General features: G+C 37.8%; 1 pseudogene; it reads right to left on the bottom strand.

The window, feature by feature from the left end:
* Window positions 1-8,319: 8,319 nt before the first annotated feature.
* On the bottom strand, window positions 8,320-9,339 carry LOC116524086 (annotated as a pseudogene).
* Between the last annotated feature and the right edge of the window lie 12,401 nt (window positions 9,340-21,740).

The raw sequence follows: 21,740 nt of genomic DNA, 5'->3' as shown, positions 1-21,740 counted from the left end.
GTTGTTTAAACAACTTTTTATTCAATTATTATAATTCAAAATTCATATGGAATGAAGAAAGGTAAGCAACAACACATAAAACATTACTTCAAACTATGTGATTTAATGCTGGATGTAAACTGAACAAAAATAAAACCCAATATAAGGAGCCTTAGTGAGTTTTCATCATCAGATGTTCTTTGGTGTTCAAGGCAGGTCTTAGGATTATAATGTAGCATTTGGGGATAAAGATGCAGCCTAGTAAACCCAAGTTGGAGGCCAGGATGGAGAAGATCTGCACAGCCACCATATATTTTCCCTTGGTGCTCAGGTAGGTGGGGACAAAGGAGATCCAAACACTGCAAAAAACCAACATGCTGAAGGTGATCAGTTTGGCTTCATTGAAGGAACCAGGCAGCTTTCGAGCCAGAAATGCCACACAGAAGCAAATGGCAGACAGAAAACCCATGTAGCCAAGAGCAGAGTAGAACAGGGTGACAGAGCCTTCATTGCATTGCAGCAGGATGTGTTCTGGTTGGGAATTAAAGTCAGAATCTGGGAATGGGGGCAAGATTCCTAGCCACATGATACAGATGCATACTTGAATACCAGAGCAGGATAAAATAATAGAGTTGGCCAGACTCTTCCCCAGCCATTTCCTCATGACACTGCCTGGCTTCGTGGCCAAAAATGCAACTATCACCATAATCGTCTTTGCCAGCAAGGAAGAGACAGCAAGTGAGAAAACGAAACTGAAGGTGACTTGCCGAAGAAGGCAAGTCACTTTCTTGGGATGACCAATAAACAGAAGGGGGGTCAAGAAAGCAAGCAAGAGGGAGATCAGAAGAATGTAGGTGAGGTCCCGGTTGTTAGCTTTGACTATGGGAGTTTCTCGGTATTTAATGAAGATTCCCAGAATAAAGGCGGTAGTTAGGGACAAAGCAATGGCAAAGAAAGCCAGGAGAAGTCCCAACAATTCTTCAAAGGATAAGAAGCTTATATTTTTGGGGACACACTGATCCCGCTTCCTATTGGAATACTGATCATCTGGACACTTTTCACAATGGGCTGCATCTGGAAAAAATTAGTTAGCATGTATCTGTTTCTGCAACGGTCGGAGCATGAAAACCACATCAGAAATTAATTACTTCATTTTCAAGAAATAACATAATATTTCTGCTCAGGGATATCCACAATATACAACATTTGTTAAAATTATCAACACTATTTTTAAAGGCTGAAGATTAATGTGATTATCAGCTCTCAAATCTTATCCTCTTTCCTAAAACCAAACAAGAAAGTAACAAGTCAAATGCTCACATTATCACACAAACTTTTGTTTCTTTGAAAGGTTTGAGAATGCATTAAGAAAGTTGATGTTTTTCTTGCTTCTTTATCCAATATTCCCCCAGAACAATAGAGAATATTGATTATATCTTGATTGTTTAAATTATTTTTGGAGCCACCGACTGTACCTTCTTGCACAGAGTATGTTCCTTCCATACACAGAGAACAGTCGTAACAGCAAACTGGAGCTCCCTCTCTCACAAGCTTGGTGTAACCCGGGGAGCAACTTTCTGTACATCTTGAATAAGGCACCATCTAAACATAATTAGAAAGATTATTTCAGGGCAATGTATGAATTAGAAGGGTTTACTGAAATCAAATGCTTCCAGAAGTCCAAGAGCACATTGAGCAAAACCAGTCAAGAAGTAGTGGCATGAACTTTAATTACTCTACATGCAAGGGGCAAATGAAAGGCCATTCTTTTCTCTATCAATCTTCATTGTAGATCCAAACACACACACACACACACACAAACACACACACACACACACACACACAAACAAACAAAACTGATCTTTGTTTTCTCTTGAAGACATTTTGCTTCTCAGTTTCAGGTGCTTCTTCTGTTCTGTCTGAATGGTGGAGTATTGAAGGATTTATATTCCTTGCAGTCATCTGGTGGTTTCTAAAAGTTGTTATGGGCACTTGGAATTTATCTCCGCCATCAGGGTCACTCAAATAGTACAAATGGGTGTGGAACCTTCCTGCAATTGCTGAATTTGTATCCTTATAGTAAGCAAGTAAACTTAAGTAAGAAATCTGGGCATGCCTTAGCAGTATTAAGCAGTCTGCTGCTCTGTGAAGTAAACTATCAGTCTGTCTGGGCTTGTCTGCTGATATGAAACTAACTAATTGTGTTTGGCTGTAACTCGCCTGCCTTGTGTTTACTTGGAAGAACCATCTGTTGGTATTGTACATTTATTCATCTATTCTTACGTATATAAAGAAATTAATGAATCCAGCTGAATTGGTTATCTGTGTGTGGTTTCTCAATATGAATTTGTGCAACAAACTCTGACAATATCTACTAAATTATTGAGGCTTTAAATTCTCTTATTTGGAAGTTATCTCAATTGTCCTCAATAAGTATTATTTCCTATTGAGCAGAAACAATTCCACATATGGCGATAAACAGAAGAGCAAAATCCCAGCAGCCTCAACTACTTTGTTAAATAATGTTGGCCATTGGATGGCACTTTGATTGACAGAAATCTTCACTTCCAAGGAGGCTTGTCTTTCTACAGTCCCAATTTTCACCCCTGCATCTGATTTGTTCAAAAGTGATGTCCACTGAATGATATCAAAGCCACCGACAGGAATTCCATTTTCTTCAAAAGAAATCCCATCTCTGGAAATATTGTGATGTTGGAAGTTTCCCAGGAACCTATGAAGCTGCAGAAACATAGAAAAAAACATGACAATTTGAGCCTTTATTCACTGTGATTCTTGCTATTATTCTGGTTTGGAGATACTCTGACTAATTCAACCTCTTCAAACCACCACTGCCATCTGAAACATTGATTCAGTATTTCATGGAAAGTTTTTTTCAGTTATTCCCCAGGAATTTACGGATCTTTCTCAAAAAACTATGTCACATGGTCAAGCTCGCCCTATAAAGTGACATGTTGGGTGAAGAGGACCTCGTACACGACTCTCACTCAATCAAGGACCATGGACAACTCATCTCAAATGATCTAAGCCCCAGAGCTCACTTTAACAACATTGCCAAAAAGCATTAATAGTTGTTAATCTAATTTTGCAAAGCTTCTTCTCCAGTAAAATTGTACTGCAAACTAGAGAATACAAAACATTTGCCAGAGTAATTCTCAAATACAGCTCGTCTGCCTGGAATCCACACTCTAAATCAGACATTAATACGATTGAGCAGGTCCAGAGGTATTTCACGAGAAGACTACTCCACTCCTCTACTCAAAATAGAATCCCTAGAATAGGCTTGAAATTTTTGGCTTGGATAATTTGGAACTGCACCAGCAGCAGCCAGAACTAAGCATAGTAGACAAAATTGTTGGCTACAATATCTTACCTGTCAACAACATCTTCAGCTTGAACCTCAACAATACACAGGCAAGCAATCGATACAAACTCAAGGTAAACCGCTCCAAACTCAATTGCAGAAAATACAACTTCAGCAACAGAGTGGTCACCACCTGGAATGCTCTATCCGATTCCGTTGTTACATCCTCAGACCTTCACACCTTCAACATTAAACTGTCTACTATGGAACTCACCCCATTTCTAAGAGGTCCATAAATGGGGCGTGCATTAAGCGCACCAGCATGCCTACCATCCCTGTTCTACTGTCCCCATTTATTTGTATTACAATACAATACAATACAATACAATACAATACCATACGATAGCAGAATTGGAAGGGACCTTGGAGGTCTTCTAGTCCAACCCCCTGCCTAGCTAGGAAACCCAAACCATTTCAGACAAATGGCTATCCAATATCATCTTAAAGACTTGCAGTACTGGGGCATTCACAACTTCTGGAGGCAAGCTGTTCCACTGATTAATTGTTCTAACTATCAGGAAATTTCTCTTCATTTCTAAGTTGCTTCTCTCCTTGATTAGTTTCCACTCATTGCTTCTTGTTGTACCCTCAGATGCCTTGGAGAATAGTTTGATTCCCTCTTCTTTGTGGCAACCCCTGAGATATTAGAACACTGCTATCATGTCTCCCCTAGTCCTCCTTTTCATTAAACTAGACATACCCAGTTCCCGCAACTGTTCTTCATATATTTTAGTCTCCAGCCCCTAATCATCTTTGTTGCTCTTCTCTGCACTCTTTCCAGAGTCCCCAAATCTTTTCTACAACGTGGTGACCAGAACTGAATGCAGTATTCCAAGTGTGGCCTTACCTAGGTATTATAAATTGGTATTAACACTTCACGTGATCTTGATTCTATCCATTTTCATCGTTCATATGCAGGTTCCTATTTATATTGCTATCTTGTACATGTTTGACAAACTAATAAATAAGTAAGTAAGTAAGTAAGTAAATAAATAAATAAATAAATAAATAAATAAATAAATAAATAAATAAATAAATAAAACATTCTTGAAAACATGGAATAGGTAACACCACCATCAGGTGGCTTTGTAACTGGCTGACAAATTACATTCAACATGTAGTCCTCTGGGGAACCTCATCCACTTGGAGGGAAGTAAGCTATGGGGTACCCCAAGCTTCCATTTTAGGTCCAGCACCCTTCAGTGTCTTCAAAAAAGATCTAGGCAAGGGAATTGAAGGTGAATTCATCAAATTTGTATACAATACTAAACTGGCAGGAATAGACAACACCCCAGAAGACAAGCTCAAGATCCAAAAAGAATAATATAAAAATAACATATTGAAATATTGAATAACTAAATAATGAATGATTATAATTCAACAAAATATGTGTATTATTACCAGAACAAGATTGCCAACTGTAATAACTATGATGAATATTATTTTATTTGTACCAAAAGGTAAGACACTCAGGTGCCACACTGTTCACACATTGATATGTTTGTAATAAATTAAAATATAAAAAACATGAGGAAAAAAGAAGAGTCAGTTTAATGTCAGGGTTCCAAGTAATATCCCCATATTACAGGACTCTGAGGGAAGCAGGTTCCTCAAATATCAGTTTTATTAGACATATCAAATAAGCATATAGGCTGGTGAAAACTTACTCTAAATGTTTCCACAGTTTTCATCTAATTAAAAGTAAAAGTTTTCCTCCCCTTTCCAAACAATCAGTCACATGGTCCAATCAAGGTGTCATCTGGTTGCCTGGTAACTAGACCAATCCTTCCTCCAGCCATCGGTGGGAATGTCCTTGGGTCCAAGGAGAGAATATTTTGCTTTGGCTATAAACCCACAGATATATCTCTTACCCCCTCCTTATCTCTCGACTCCAGTGTGGCAACACCGAAGCTTCAAAATGGCCTCAGTCAGGTCAGCTTTAGGGTTGACCCTCGTTCTCAAATAGCACAAATTGGGCAATTGCTCTTTGGAATCTCTCACCCCTTTCTACATTTAATTTAATATTGCAGAATTGGAAGAGGAGAGTCAATTAAGCCTCAAAGGAGAAGACTTACCTGCCATGGCTGTACAATCTGGGGTGATTGATGGTATCCAGCTCGCATTCTCCTCCTACTCCGTTGGGAGGAAGAGGCAGCATTGAGGACCCAGGCCACAACTTGAATTATTTGGGAAATACTGGAGGAATCCTGAGACAGGATTCTTGCAATCACATCATGGGGTGGGAATTCCCAGTTGTCTTTTTCTCTGCATTTTTTCCAAACTTTCTTAGATAACAGAGGACTTGAATAGGAACATTGGAATGCTTCTTTTCCATATGATATGACCATAGATTCATAAGATTTATAGTCATAATGCTGAGTCCTTCTCTTTCTCTGGATGAGGAAGGAAAACAAAGCATGTTTATTTTGAAGATCAATCCAGAGGTCAAAAATATTTACACTTAAAGCTGTCAAAGTTGTTGCAATCCACACCCTTCCCACAGTGGATGTATTAGTCATATCAAATGTTTGTATTATTGCTGCTAACATTCCTGAGGCTTGAAAGTCCAGTTGGCATACTACAATTTTTATATGACTCTTGATAAGAGAAATGAACATTTTCCATTTCTCTTGGAGGACAGGGTCCCCAGCACTTGTCGGCATATTTGTTTCTGGGACGGTTCCTGAGAGGACAATGCAAATCCCATTTTTTAGAGATAAAACTTCCAAACATCTTTTGAATTTTTCTCCTTTTTCATTGTCCTGAGAAAGGAGGCTGATCCACGTCCATTGGAAATGCAGGAGAAGCTGGACAATGGCTGAGTAAGGAGGTTCTTGGTTTGGGGTCAACCGATATGAAAAAGGAAAACGATGATTTTGCTCAGCCATCTGGTTGATGACACTGAAGTTGATCTAAAGATAAAGAGAAGGTATTGGTAGTTTTAATGATAAAAGTCAGATGGTAAATCTAAGGGCCTTTCCCCACAGTTGAGAGACGTTTCAAACAATAACTTCATGAACTTTGCTAGTTTGCTTGATGTCCTATATTTTTGCCTTGTATGCTCCCTTTGAAACCAGGGAGCTCTGAATTATCTGTGGGTAAGGCTCATGGGTGTTGCTCATAGAGCACACCCTCCTGGTCACATTATAACTCACCCATGCATTCAGTCCATTAGTCAATCAGAATAGAGCTGGGGAGTCTTCTAGGCAAGCAGGAGACCTTAGACCAGGGGTATCAAACTCAAGGCCCAGATCCGGCCTGCAGGGTGCTTAGACATGGCCTGTGGGTCTGCCCTGAAAATATCCCATGGTGCCTCTGCCAGCAAAAAGAGAGCTAGAGCATGCCCCCCCCCCCAATTGAGTTCTGTTTTCACTGGTAGAGGATTGCAGGAGGCTGTCTCAGCTGAAAATGGAGCTTGGAAGCCCATTTTTGCTGGCAGAGAATTTGGGCTACCATAGGCGCCCCCTGACACAAGTGACATCATGCTGGCTACATCCAATTTGGCCATACCTCCTTCTAAGGTCAAACACAACCCTGATGTAGCTCTTAATGAAATCGAGTGACACCCCTGCTCTAGTCCTCAAGCAGGAGACCCAATACCATTTCAGACAAATGACCATCCAGTCTCTTTTTTAAAAAACCCAGTGATGAAATTGTTTCACTGTCTTCATTCATATAATTGATTTCATATATTTCTATACAAACTCTTTAATTGGCTGAATTTCTTTCAGACATTTGAAATGCAGAAGTCAGTCTAATAATCTGACTTTAAAGCTGACCGAGTTCCTGTGGAGACCCAGAGTAGGATGGGTGTTTGGGAGGGGGGAAGCATATAGGCAGATGGGTGGAGCCCCCAGCCACCAATACCGGTTCACCTTATCTGGGGTGAACTGGCAGAAACCCACCTCTGCTGTTTCCTGCATATAAGTTAAATAGGCAGGGCGACTGTATGCAGCCTTGCTGAACTCTTTTCTTAATTTTAAACCAATCAGTGGTTCCGTGTCCGGTTCTCACTGTTGCTTCTCAAGAGACAAATAAGATGGTCTGGTACTCCCATTTCTTTAAGAACTTGCCACAGTTTGTTGTGATCCACACAATCAAAGACTTTAGCATAGTGAATGAAACAGAAGTAGATGTTTTTTCTGGAACTCCCAAACTGTCTCCATGATCCAGCCTATGTTGGCAATTTGAACTCTAGTTCCTCTGCCCCTTTGAAATCCTGCCTTTACTTTGCTAGCATGTGAAATGAGTGCAATGGTGCAGTAGTTTGAGCATTCTTTGGTGTTGCCCTTCTTTGGGATTGGAATGTAAACTGACCATTTCCAATTCTATGGCCAATATTGAGTTTTCCAAATTTGCTGGCAGAATGAGTGTAGCACTTTTACTGCATCATCTTTTAAGATTTTGAATAGCTCAACTGCAATACTATAACCTCCACTAGCTTTGTTGTTGCTCAGACTTCCTAAGATCCTTTTGACTTCACATTCTAAAATGTCTGGCTCGAGGTCAGTGATCATCCTATTTTGGTTATCAGGGATGTTAAGCTCATTCTTTTTTGGTTCTTCTGCGTAATTTTGCCAGCTCTTCTTAACCTCTTCTGCCTCTGTTAGGTCCCTGCCATTTTGGTCCTTTATCATGCCCATCTTTGCATGAAATGTTCCCTTCATATTTCCAACTTACTTGAAGAGATGTCTTGTCATCCCCATTTTATTGGTTTTTTTTCTATTTCTTTGCACTTTCATTTAAGAAGGCTTTCTTGTCACTTCTAGCTATTCTCTGGAATTCTGCATTCAGTTGGGTGTATCTTCCCATTTCGCCCTTGCCTTTCGCTTCCTTTCTTTCCTCAGCTATTTGTAAAGCTTCCTCAGACAATCATTTTGCTTTCCTGCATTTCTTTTTCTATTGGATGGTTTTAATTGATACCCCTTGTACAATATTGTGAACCTCCATCCATAGATCTAAGAAATCAGATCTAATTTCTTAAATCTATTTGTCACCTCTACTGTATATTCATCAGGGGTATGATTTGGTTCATACCTGAGTGGATTAGTGTTTTTCCCTATCTTCTTCATTTTAAGCCCAAATTTTGCAACAAAAAGCTCATGACCTGAGCCACAGTCAGCTCCCGGACTTATGTTTAATGTCTGTATAGTGCTTCTCCATCTTTGGCTGCACAGCACATAATCAATCTGATTTCTGTGTTAACCATCTGGTGGTGTCCAAGTGTAGAGTCATCTCTTGGGTTGTTGGAAGAGAGTGTTTGCTATGACCATCATATTTTCTTGACAAAATTCTAACAGCCTGTACCTGCTTCATTTTGTACTCCAAAGCCAAAATTGCCTGTTTTTCTAGTTAGGTTTTGCCTTCCTTGTTTAGCATTCCAATCCCCAATGATGTCATTTTTGGTGCTATAAGGTGTCGTAGTGCTTCATAGAATCCTCTTCAGCACCAGTGGTTTGGACATAGACTTGGACTGCTGTGACCTTTAATGGTTTGCCTTGGATTCAAATTGAGATCATTTTGTCATTTTATGTATTGTATCCCAGTATTGCTTTTTCTATCCTTTTATTGACTATAATGGCTATTCCATTTCTACTGAGGGATTGTTGCCCACAGTAGTATACCTGTTGATCATCTGAATTAAATTCATCCATTCATGTCAATTTTAGTTCGCTGATTCCTAAGATGTCAAGGTTTAGTCTTGTCATCTTTTGTTTGACCACATCCAGTTTGCCTTGATCCATGGATCTTACATTCCAGGTTCCTATGGAGTGTTGATCTTTACAGCATTGGACTTTCCTTTCACCACCAGATACATCCACAGCTGAACATCCCTTCAGCTTTGACACAACCACTTCCCTCTTTCTGGCACTACTAGAATTAGTCCTCTGCTCTTCCCCAGTAGCATATTGGACACCTTCTGACATGAAGGGCTCATCTTCCAGAGTCATATCTTTTTGCCTTTTGTTATGGTCCATGGAGTTTTCATGGCAAAGATACTGGAGTGGGTTGCCATTTCCTTCTCCAGTGGATCACATTTTGTTAGATCTCTCTGCTATGAGCTGTCTGTCTTGGGTGGCCATGCATGGCCTAGCTCATAGCTTCATTGAGCTGTTCAAGCCCCTTCGTCACATCAAGGCAGTAATCCAGGAAGGGAATATATACATATAAAACGTGTGTGTGTGTGTGTGTGTGTGTGTGTGTGTGTGAACATACAGTGGTGAGCTGCAACCAATTTAACAAACGGTTCTGTGAGCATGCGCTTTGCGTGCATGTGCAGTGTTCAAAATACACCAATTTCTAGCTCTGCAGCTCACCTTCTAAGGAAACCCCAGTAGGTAAAACACCCGAGTCACAGAAATCCTCTGTGCCGCGTGAATCAGCTGAGCTGAAAAATGCAGAAATTTAGGACAGGACAAGGCAGGTGCGGGTGGGCGAGGCGAACTGATCACAGGAACGACGTAACTACATATGTATGCACAAACAAACACACACACACACACACTTCACATAGTTTGTGATTTAAAAATTCTTTCAGCTCTTCTAATATTTACTCTCTGACTTTCAATTTATTTGGAGAGATATGTACAAGTGCTGCCTTCTAGACAAATCTGAACAATTTACAACTTGGAATTAATTCCATTTGCCTTTATACCTGTGGAATTTTATAGATGCTCATGACATTAGATATATGATCAAAGAGTTCAGAATCCATCTCTTCAAGAACTGCCAGCAGATATTTTTGACTTCCACAACTATAGTTTGGGACGTTCTCCTGTCCTGTAGACAGCACGTCCAGCATGGCCTCATATGTCATTCTTGCACTGAAAAAGTTCTGATAGATGTTGTAGCCCAGGGTGATGTTGGGTAAGAGCCAAGGATTCCGGTTGACTTCATGAACAGCCAACAAGAAGGGCAGAATATGGTAGAAAGTGTTCTCACTGCAATGTAAGAAATGTCAACATCTTTTTTTTTGCTCTATATCAACGATTTGTGTGATCAACTTAAAAGCAATTTGGCAACTTCATATTTTGATTAATAAATGCTTTGTCTTACCTATTGGTAAATATAATCAAAATGTCAAGTATAAGCTAGGTGGCATTGATCTAGCAGATTACGCTCACTTTTCCAAGGATTTAGGTGTACTTATCACTGATGATTTATGCTTCAAAGCTCACTGTATCAGCATTGCTAAAAAAGCATTAAGAGTTGTAAACTTAATTTTGCAAAGCTTTTTTTCTGGAAACCTTGTATTGCTAATTAGAGCTTATAAAACCTATGCTAGATCAATTATAGAGTTTTGTTCAACTGTTTGGAATCCCCACCATATGTCTCACATCAGTACAATCAAGTGTGTTCAGAAGTACTTCACGAGAAAAGTCTTGCACGCTTCTGTACACAATAGAATTCCTTACGCTACTAAGCTTGAAATTCTCACTTTTGATAACTTAGAACTGTGTCGCTTGCTGTCAGGCCTAGGTATTGGTATATAAAGGAACTTTTACAAAATCATCATGTTCCCCAGGAGCCTTTCCTCTAAAGCAAATTGGAATGAGCAATAATGAATTTGCCTTTCTCAAAGTGAGGAATAGGATAAATGAAATCCTTCCTAGAGAGGAAATTGGAGCATGTAAACTCAATCACTAGAAACCTGGATGTGCTGACAATTACCTTTTCAGTTGGTGGGTTGGAGGCTTGGAGAATGAAAATTGGTACAATTGAGCTCCGATTCCTGACATTATTCCAGTAATCCAGTAGTCTCCTGGATGGTAGTAATGGAACCATTCCTTTTCTTCTATTATCACCTTAAATGGGCATTTCACCAACATACTGGAACAGGGTATTTGAGACAGAAACTGAAGCAGAAAAAGCTGTATATGCATCAGCAACAACATTTGATATACACTGCAAGAGATCCTTCCTATAGATCTTTCTTCAGCACAGAGTTAAATCTCAGAGTCTACAGTCACAAGGAAGATGGTCCAGTTTGCCCCCAGATTTGGAAGTTTTATCTGCAATTTCAGATTGTTACAGTATTTTCCCAGCTTTACCCCAACCTCTGATCTCATAACAGAAGGAGGCTGTTACAAATCAGAGTATCAGGTGCTGTCTATCCCATTTGTTGTCACATTGATTGGCAACTAATTATGGTGGTGGAAATTCCAAAGGAGAATAAATAATCATGCTTGTAAAAATTAGAAGGGGAATTGGGAATGAACATTGCCACAAAAGTGTGCAGTTGGAGAAAACAGTTTTGTTTGACTCAGAAGAATAATCCTAATTTGAGAATCAAGAAAGGAACAATTTGGGGACTTTTTTCCCCCTTAGTCTGAAAACTTATTCTTGAGATTCTAAAGCTTCAAATGTGGAAAAACAGTTCAATTCTTGAACTAGGCAATGGGCTGTTATATTTCCTTCTTATTCTATCTGATGTGGATGAGGCCATCTTTCTCAATAGTTAGATCAGAGGTGGTATTCAGATGGTTCAGACTGGTTCAGGCAAACCATTAGTGGTAACCTGCCCACAAACACCCCCACTCTATGCCATCCTATTAAGCCACGTTTTTCAAAACATGTGCAATAGCAAAACGCAAGCGTGGAAGTTGCACACATGCGTGGAAAGTGTAGATGCTCACAAAGCAGGCATGCGCATGCTGGGAGAACCGTTGGTAAACTTACGTGATGCCCATCTCTGAGTTAGATACTCCAGAATGGTTAACTCCAGATCGTGATATATTGAACAACCAATTGGAGACCCCTGTTAAATGTCTTGTATCTTTCAAAATGCAGAAGACTATCAGTCTTCATGGCTATAAAGAAAATCTAGTCAAAATTCCCTGGGGAATTAAACTGAAAAATAGCTTGTTACTGACTTCTTCATGATGTGGTGATATTTGCTGTCTCTTTCATAGCTAATCTATTAGGGAACCAAGAGATGATGCTATAGCAGTACAATACCAACTTTTCCATCTCGAGAAAGGTCACTCTCTTCTAATTTTCTATTAGCCTGTTGTAGCTTTTGGTCCATTTCGTCCATTTTGTTCTCTGTTTGTTCAGCCCTTATTTCTATTTTCTGTACCTCTGTTCATTCTTCGCTATCATTTGCTGGAAGTTTCCTATCTTTTCATCCATCTTACATGTATCCCCCTTCATCTTCTCCAACTCATTTTTGATCTCATCATGGTTTTTTGACATAATTTCCTCACTTTTGGTCATGGCTTCTTGGATCCATAGTAGCATCATTCGCATACTCTGCACGGAGCTTGACTTCTCCCACCTAACATGCTTTCTCTCATTTGTTGGTTAGACTGGCTTGATGCCGCCGATGATGTTGCTGATGAGGATGTATATATATTTACAAAAGTTAATAATTAATACTTAATAATTAGATTAATAATTAGATTAATAATTATTAATAATTTTCTAATAATTAATAATCAATTATTCATAAAAATTAAGAGTAAGCGCTTCCTCCGTTTCTTTTTCCTTCAGCAGTCATATTTATAGTGTACGTTAAATTTATCCATACTGTTACTATTGTAGCACTTTCGAAGTCTTTTTGCAAATTAAAGTTCATAATCCACCAAGGCCCCCAAAACAAATCACTAAGCTTTTCCCAAAATAATATCTTGATAGATGTAGAGTTTCCAAGTTCACCAAGAACATTTCTCTTCTTTTTTCACTTTTCCACATTCAAATTGGTTAATGTCCTCTCTGAATATCACAAGAGTCTTTATGGAGTATTTATAAATATTGCATCAGTAAGCAATATTAATAAATATTATTAGGAAGCATATTCCTAGTAGTCTTTGGTTTTTTTAAAAAGTTCTTAAAAATAGTTAGTCTAGGCTTTCTTCTAGCTCAGTCTCCATTTTCTTTTGGAGTCACTCTGTTAATTTTTTCTGGATATGTCAATAGCTCTGAAAGCTTAGTTGCCGCTACTCTCATTGAGTGAAAATCCTGCTCCACCCCTTTTTTGAGTCCCACTTTCAGAGTTATCTAGTGCTATATCAGGGTAAATTCATTTGCAGAAGATTAGAAAGTTCTCACTTAGTGCAGCCATGTTGCTCTTTGATTTTTACATTCCTGTCTCTCACGAAGCTGTCACAGCCATGGAAGAACATCTTCTCTCCAGTTGGCTCCTATGTTCTAGCAGGAGATTATCTTAATCCATGCAGTCTTTGGGGCTTCCTCTCTACCTTCGCTATCTCCTCCAAAATTAAGGCTTCTCTAATGTTCATGTTTCATATTTTATCTATTCTTATTATATGGAATGTTATCTATTTCTCTGTTTTTCTCTTTTTTGATCTCTATCATTTATTTAACTGTGAGTGATCTTACATTATCCAGCAAGAAGAGACCAATGAAATACATACAGCATTTGACATTAACTCTTTTTTCAAACAAAGTTAGAACATCACCCAGAAAATAATATATAATACCAGCACAACAATCTATATAGTAACAAAAACGCGCACCATCACGTAAAACATTACTTCAAACTATGTGATTTAATGCTGAATGTAAACTGAACAAAAATAAAACCCAGTATAAGGAGCCTTAGTGAGTTTTCATCATCAGATGTTCTTTGGTGTTCAGGGCAGGTCTCAGGATTATAATGTAGCATTTGGGGATAAAGATACAGCCCAGTAAACCCAAGCTGGAGGCCAGGATGGAGAAGATCTGCACAGCCACCATATATTTCCCCTTGGTGCTCCGGTAGGTAGGGACAAAGGAGATCCAAACACTGCAAAAAACCAACATGCTGAAAGTGATCAGTTTGGCTTCATTGAAGGTCCCTGGCAGCTTTCGAGCCAGAAATGCCACAAAGAAGCAAATGGCAGCCAGGAAACCCATGTAGCCAAGAGCAGAGTAGAACATGGTGACAGAGCCTTCATTGCATTGCAGCAGGATCTGTCCTGGTTGGGAATGAAAGTCAGAATCTGGGAATGGGGCAAAGTTTGCCAGCCACACGATACAGATGCATACTTGAATACCAGAACAGGATAAAACAATAGAGTTGGCCAGACTCTTCCCCAGCCATTTCCTCATGACACTGCCTGGCTTTGTGGCCAAAAATGCAACTATCACCATAATCGTCTTTGCCAGCAAGGAAGAGACGGCAACTGAGAAAACGAAACTGAATGTGACTTGCCGAAGAAGGCAAGTCGCTTTCTTGGGATGACCAATAAATAGAAGGGGGGTCAAGAAAGCAAGCAAGAGGGAGATAAGAAGAATGTAGGTGAGGTCCCGGTTGTTAGCTTTGACTATGGGAGTTTCTCGGTATTTAATGAAGATCCCCAGAATAAAGGCAGTGGTTAGGGACAAAGCAATCGCAAAGAAAGCCAGAATGAGTCCCAAGAATTCTTCAAAGGATAAGAAGCTTATATTTTTGGGGACACACTGATCTCGCTTCTTATTGGAATACTGGACGTCTGGACACTTTTCACAATGGACTGCATCTGGAAAAAATTGGTTGGCATGTATCTGTTTCTGCAACTGTAGCAGCATGAAAACCACATCAGAAATAAATTACTTCATTTTCAAGGAATAATATAATATATCTGCCCAGGGATATCCATATGATACAACATTAGCTAAAAGAATCCACATTCTTTTGAAAGGCTGAAGATGAATGTTATTATCAGCTCTCCAAACTTTTTCCCTAAAACCAACAAGCAAGTCAATAGATATCAGCAATATTTCATTATTTATTTTAATGCTTACATCATCATCCAAATTTGCTGATAGTGCCCAATGTTTGAAAAGTTTGTGGATTCCTTCAAGAAATGTAATGTTTATCTGGATTCTTGATCAAATACGCCCAGAAAGCAATAGAGAATTTTGATTAAATCCTAATTTCTTTTGTTATTTTTGGAGCAATCTACTGTACCTTCTTGCCCAGAGTATGTTCCTTCCATACACAGAGAACAGTCATAGCAGCAAACTGGTGCACCTTCTCTCACAAGCTTGGCATAACCTGGGGAACAACTTTCTGTACATCTTGAATAAGGCACCATCTAAACATAAATAGAAATATTATTTCGGGGCAATGTATGAATTTGAAGGGTTTACTGAAATCAACTGCTTCCAGAAGCCCATGAGCACCTTTAGCCAAATCAGTCAAGAAGTAGTGGTATGAACTTTAATTACTCTACTTGCAAGAGGCAAATGAAAGGTCATTGTCGTTCTCTATCAATCTCCATTGTAGATCCCAAAAGAGACTTATTGCCTTAGTCTTTCTTCCAAAGGAATGTAGCGCCATTGCAAAATTTGTTTCTTCTTTGGGCATGTATGATAACGCATCCATTGTGTTTGTTTGTGTGTGTGTGTGTGTAGATAGATATAGATATAGATATGGATATGGATATGGATATGGATATGGATATGGATATAGATATGGAAATGGATATGGATATATATACACACAGACACACATCTGTATCTGTATCTATATCTATATCTATATCTATATCTATATCTATATCTATATCTATATCTATATCTATATCTATATCTATATCTATATCTATATCTATATCTATATATATATATATATATATATATATATATATATATATATCTATATCTATCTATCTAATCTATATCTATATCTATATCTATATCTATATCTATATCTATATCTATATCTATATCTATATCTATATCTATATCTATATCTATATCTATATCTATATCTATATCTATATCTATATCTATATCATCTATATCCATATCCATATCCATATCCATATCCATATCCATATCCATATCCATATCCATATCCATATCCATATCCATATCCATCTACACATCTACACATACACACATACACACATACACACATACACACATACACATACACATACACAGATACATATACATATACATACATATATAGATACAGATATATAGATATATAGATATATAGATATATAGATATATAGATATATAGATATATAGATATATAGATATATAGATATATAGATATATAGATATATAGATATATAGAGATATAGAGATATAGAGATATATATTCTCCATCTTTGCTTTCTCAGGAAACCTGCAACATCAAACTTTCTCTAGTGTCCCTATCATTCTCATACAACTGATCATTTTATCATTACATGAAAACGTGGGGTAGTATTCAGCTGATTCAGACTGGCTCACCCATTCCCATGGATGGGTAGGTGGGCCCTCTGGATCACCATTTCGGAACGGTACCTGGTGCTCCCAGCAAGTACCGGTACACCCGTACTGGAGCATAACGGTCATATCCCACGACTGGTGTACATGTGAAATGTTCGCACGCAAGGCCAGGTGCATGCGTGGAAGGAGCACCCCTGAAGCGAATGGACGCATGTAGGGCAAATTGGTAGTAACAAAATGTGAAATCCACTGCTGATATAAATGACGTTTTTAGCTGCCCTCATTTCCCTCATCACATTCTTAATGATATCTTTCTGTCATGCAATTTAGTGGACTAAATCTTTCATATTCTGGATTGTCTCCCAGACAACTGATCTTTGTTTTCCCTTGAAGACATTTCATTTCTCAGTTTCAGAAGCTTCTTCAGTTCTGACTGAATGGTAGAGTATGGAAGGATTTATATTCCTTGCAGTCATCTGGTCGTTAGCAGTCTTTCTGAAAGTTGTTGTGGCCACTATATCCTATTTACAACACTGTCTTTTCAGCAGTTCCAAATCTTTCCATCCTCCACCATTCAATCAGAACTGAAGAAGCTTCTTGGATGAGAAGTGATACATCTTCAAGGGAAAGCAAAGTCCATGTGCCTTTTGAAAAAGCACATTGGGCACAACCATGACGTGGATGACTGAGAATCTGAATAGATATTCTGGATTTTCTCTTACTGAAAACAAGATGAGTTGATGTACTATAAATAATAGAAACATATTCCAGTTTAATAATGTACATTGCAAATCCTTCAATACAATGCAGCAGGTTCCAGTGTGTGATAGATTATTGCAAAACTTCTAAAGTAAAATGATATCTGTTAAAATATTCATGACTGGGAGAGACTTGGAAACAAGGTCAGCCAATGAATAGGCATAGCAACTAAATCAGCCAATGGTAGCTTAAATAGATCTGAGTCTGTGCAAAGAATTGGAAACAGAAATTTAAACAAGAAGTCTGGGAATGACTTAGCACTGTAAAGCAGTCTGGTGCTCTGTGAAGTAAACTGTCAGTCTGTCTGGGCCTGTTTGCTGATATAAAAACTATCTGCTTGTGTTTGCCTGTAACTCTCCTGCCTTGTGTTTACTTGGAAGAACCACCTGTTGGTCTTGCACGTTTATTCATCTATTCTTATATATATATAAAGAAGTTAATGAATCCAGCTGAATCCAGTTATCTGTGTGTGCTTTAGATAAATAGATAGTGTGCGAGATAAATAGAAGAGCAAAATCCAAGCAGCCTCATCTACATTGTTAAATAATGTTGGCCATTGGATGGTGCTTTGATTGACAGAAATCTTCACTTCCAAGGGGGTTTGTCTTTCTACATTCCCAATTTTCATCCCTGCATCTGATTTGTTCAAAAGTGATGTTCACTGCATGATATCAAAGTCACCAACAGGAACTCCATTTTCTTCCAAAGAAATCCCTTCTCTGGAAATATTGTGATGTTGGAAGTTTCTCAGGAACCTATGAAGCTGCGGAAACATAGAAAACAACATGACAGTTTGAGACTTTATTTAATGTTTTTCTTGCTATTATTCTGGAATGGAGGTTCTCTGAATAATTCAACCTCTTCAAATCACCAATACCGTCTGAAAAAGATTGTTTCAGCGTTTCATGGGAAGTTTCTTTCTGTCATTCCCAGGAATTTAATGCTCTTTTTCAAAAAATTATCTCATGAGGTCAAGGTCACCCAAGGCATTAAGTGTTGTTAAGCTAATTTTGTGAAGCTTCTTCTCCAGTTACTTGGTACTGAAAACTAGGGCATACAAAACCTTTGCTAGACCAATTCTCAAATACAGCTAATCTGCCAGTAATCCACTCTGCATATCCGATATTAATACGATTGAGTGTGTCCAGAGGTATTTCACGAGACGAGTACTCTACTCCTATACTCATAATAGAATCCCTAGAATAGCTTGAAATTTTGGCCTTGGCAAATCTGGAACTGCGCCGCCTGTGGTCTGAGCTAAGCATAGTACACAAAATTGTTGGTTACAACATCTTACCTGTCAACGACTTCCTCAGCTTGAACCTCAATAACACAGAGAGAAGCAATCTATACAAACTCAAGGTAAACAGCTCCAAACTCAATTGCAGAAACTATGACTTCAGCAACAGAGTGGTCTTCATTGTTATATTCTCAGTCCTTCACAGCTTCAACCTTAAACTGTCTAATGTGGACCTCACCCCATTCCAAAAATTGTCCATAAAGTTTCCGTGCATAAGCGCACCAGCGTGCCTACAATCCCTGTCCTACTGTCCCCATTTATTTGTATTCATTTCTTTCATCCATATCCATGTTCAGATCTATATCTGCTATCCTGTATAGGTTTGACAATAAAAAAGAATGAATGAATGAATAAATAAAAATAAATAAAAAATAAAACACTCTTGAAAACATGGAATAAATAACAGCACCATCAGGTGCCTTTGTAACTGGCTGACAAATTATATTCAACTTATTCAACTTAACATATTCAAATTATATAGACCTCTGTGGAACCTCATCCACATGGAGGGAAGAAAGCTATGGGGTACCCCAAGCTTCCATTTTAGGCCCAGCACTCTTCAATATCTTCAAAAAAGATCTAGGCGAGAGAATTGAAGGGGAAGTCATCAAATTTGCAGATGACATTAAGCTGGCAGGAATAGACAACACTCCAGAAGACAAGCTCAAGATCCAAAAAGAATAATATAAAAATAACATATTGAAATATTGAATAATTAAATAATGGAAGATTATAACCTAACATAAATATGTGTATTATTAGAACTATATAAGTTTTTGAAATTTTAACAACTACGATTATCAATATTCTATTGATAGTAAAAGGAATGACACCCAGAACATGATGCTTGGCATAAAAATAACGTACTGAAATATTTAATAATTAAATAAGGAAGTAATATGTCCGTAGCAAACAGGACTCTGAGGCAAGCAGGTTCCTCAAATATCAGGGTTTTTTTGACAATTTTTTTTGTTTTAGTTAAACAAACAACCCCCCCCCCCAAAAAAAAATCATTTTTCATTACATCTTGTTGAAAGCGTATCGATTTGTTACAAATAAATTCCGTACGTTTCTTCCCCAATCCTTACTTATGCTTCATTCAAATCAGGTTGTACATTTAAGTCAAGAAAGAAAAGTTATGTGTTTTACTATCCCTGTACCATAATTCTCATTTAGTTACCATTGTTTAAACATGTTTTTATCTAGAATCATTTATATTAGAAGACACAACCACCTACTGGCATTCATTTGCAATTTCAATAGATCTCCAATAACATTGCACCTTTATAACATATACTAAAATTAATTCGGTTAAGTAAGATATCTAAGCATCCCCCTCCCCCGTAACACACCTTATGTATCATTAAATATTGTCCATTAACATTTAATTGTTATTATTGTAGTTAACTAAAGGTTATTTACTGTTTATCTCACCTCTCCTCTCCAGGCCCACACAATATTATAACTTTATAGCCATCTTTAAACAACGATTTATTAATAAGATTTATAGGACTTTTCCCTCAATCCCAAATTAGTTAATTACATGCTGAGAAAATAAACATTAGACATCTAAGACAATCTAAGAGATATTAACATTTCTACTTGACAATCACCCAAAATATACATTAGCATTTCTATGGCCTGGTTATTTATCCTAACTAGAGTTATTATTTCTCTATTAGTATCATAGTAAATTTATGTTAATGGATAAACATTCAATGGTAATCTAAAACAGTCTATAAGGTACTAAAATTTCTACTTAATAATCATTAAAAATTAACTAGCTTTTTTCCATCAACTAGCATTATTAACCAGTATCTTTCCACTAACAAAATGGTCTTTCCTCTCTCACCATCTGTCATGTCAATTCTCTGTCCAGGACCTAGCTAGGGTTTAAGACTTCTCTCCGCACTTTGAAGCTTAAATGATCTCTCATGTGGTTTTGTTGCCCTTGAGTTGTTATTAGTGTAATCTTAACTTTAGTTGTCAGGTTTATTTCTGAATAGATTTGTCTTATTAACTCCATCTTTTTCGCTCTTTCTTTTTCTCCTACATCTTGGAGTTTGGGGTGGAGCACCAAATTATCAAAGTCACTTTTCCAGCTTCCCTTCTTTCCACTTTCACTCATGTTTACTCCATTTATAAGTCCATCTGAGTTCTTATCTTTGTTTTCTGTATTTTTATTCACTTCATTAATTTCTGGGGCTGCAACCCCATCATCTTTTTTTTGTGATACCCCATAGTCTGTCACATTTCTTGTCAAATCTCTCAAGTCCTTCTGAGAAGTTTTGAAGTCCAGCCAAAATGTTATGAATTATCAAGTTTTCTTCATCTGAGTATTGCTCCATTTTTTAGAGTAAGGAAAAATATAAAGAAAAAACAAGAAGAATTTGGTACTATCTGCCACTCTAGCCTGTCACAGATTTTGAAGAATATATCTATTTTTATTTTAAATATTAAACAAATGTTCTTTTATGGTTTTCAAAGAAGAAGGGTTCTAAAGTTTTTCTTTCCTTTTCCAATTCTTGCCAAAATATTTTCCACACACCACTATTTGTGACCTTGGGTCTTTATCAGGTTTTAAAGAGAAGTTCCAAATCCTTCTGTTGCACAGTCAGTGAAGTCAGATAAGAGTGAACAAATGAAACATTGTTACAACAGCAAAGGAAAAAAAGCTTCAGACTTCCAAGTGGCAGATTTGACTATTTTAAAACCTTTTCCCTTAAGTATCTTTAACATGATATTGTAACAAGTAGAAGAGGAAATTTATTAAAGTAAAAAGAGTTTTAATTTAAGCCAAAAAGGTTAAAGTAGTAAAGGGAAATAGAGAAAAAAAGATCCCTTCACCCCAAGCGGAAAAAACGGAAACGTTGCAATCACTCAATCCACAAAACATCATTACAGGCAAGAGCAAAAAACTTTCTAAGACAGTCCAATAGGGATTAAATACACTGCTTTGTTCTTGCTTAAGGGACTAATTTAGCTTAAGAAAAGAGTTTCTTAGGGCAATCTTCTAAAAGAAAAGAAAAGAAAAGAAAACCTCACCAGATGGAAACACTTTCATTTCTCTCTTCCTGGAGCCATCTCCAACAATGTCAGCTGGGGGATCTGCCTGTTTGCCGCCGGTTGGAAGCATTCCCTTGGGTCAATCAGGGACTTTGCGATGTCCCT

This window comes from Thamnophis elegans, chromosome 2 (genome assembly GCF_009769535.1).
Source record: "Thamnophis elegans isolate rThaEle1 chromosome 2, rThaEle1.pri, whole genome shotgun sequence".
Lineage (NCBI taxonomy): Eukaryota > Metazoa > Chordata > Lepidosauria > Squamata > Colubridae > Thamnophis > Thamnophis elegans.
Note: the sequence above shows the minus strand (reverse complement) of the source record. Positions and strands in the feature narration are given on the sequence as shown.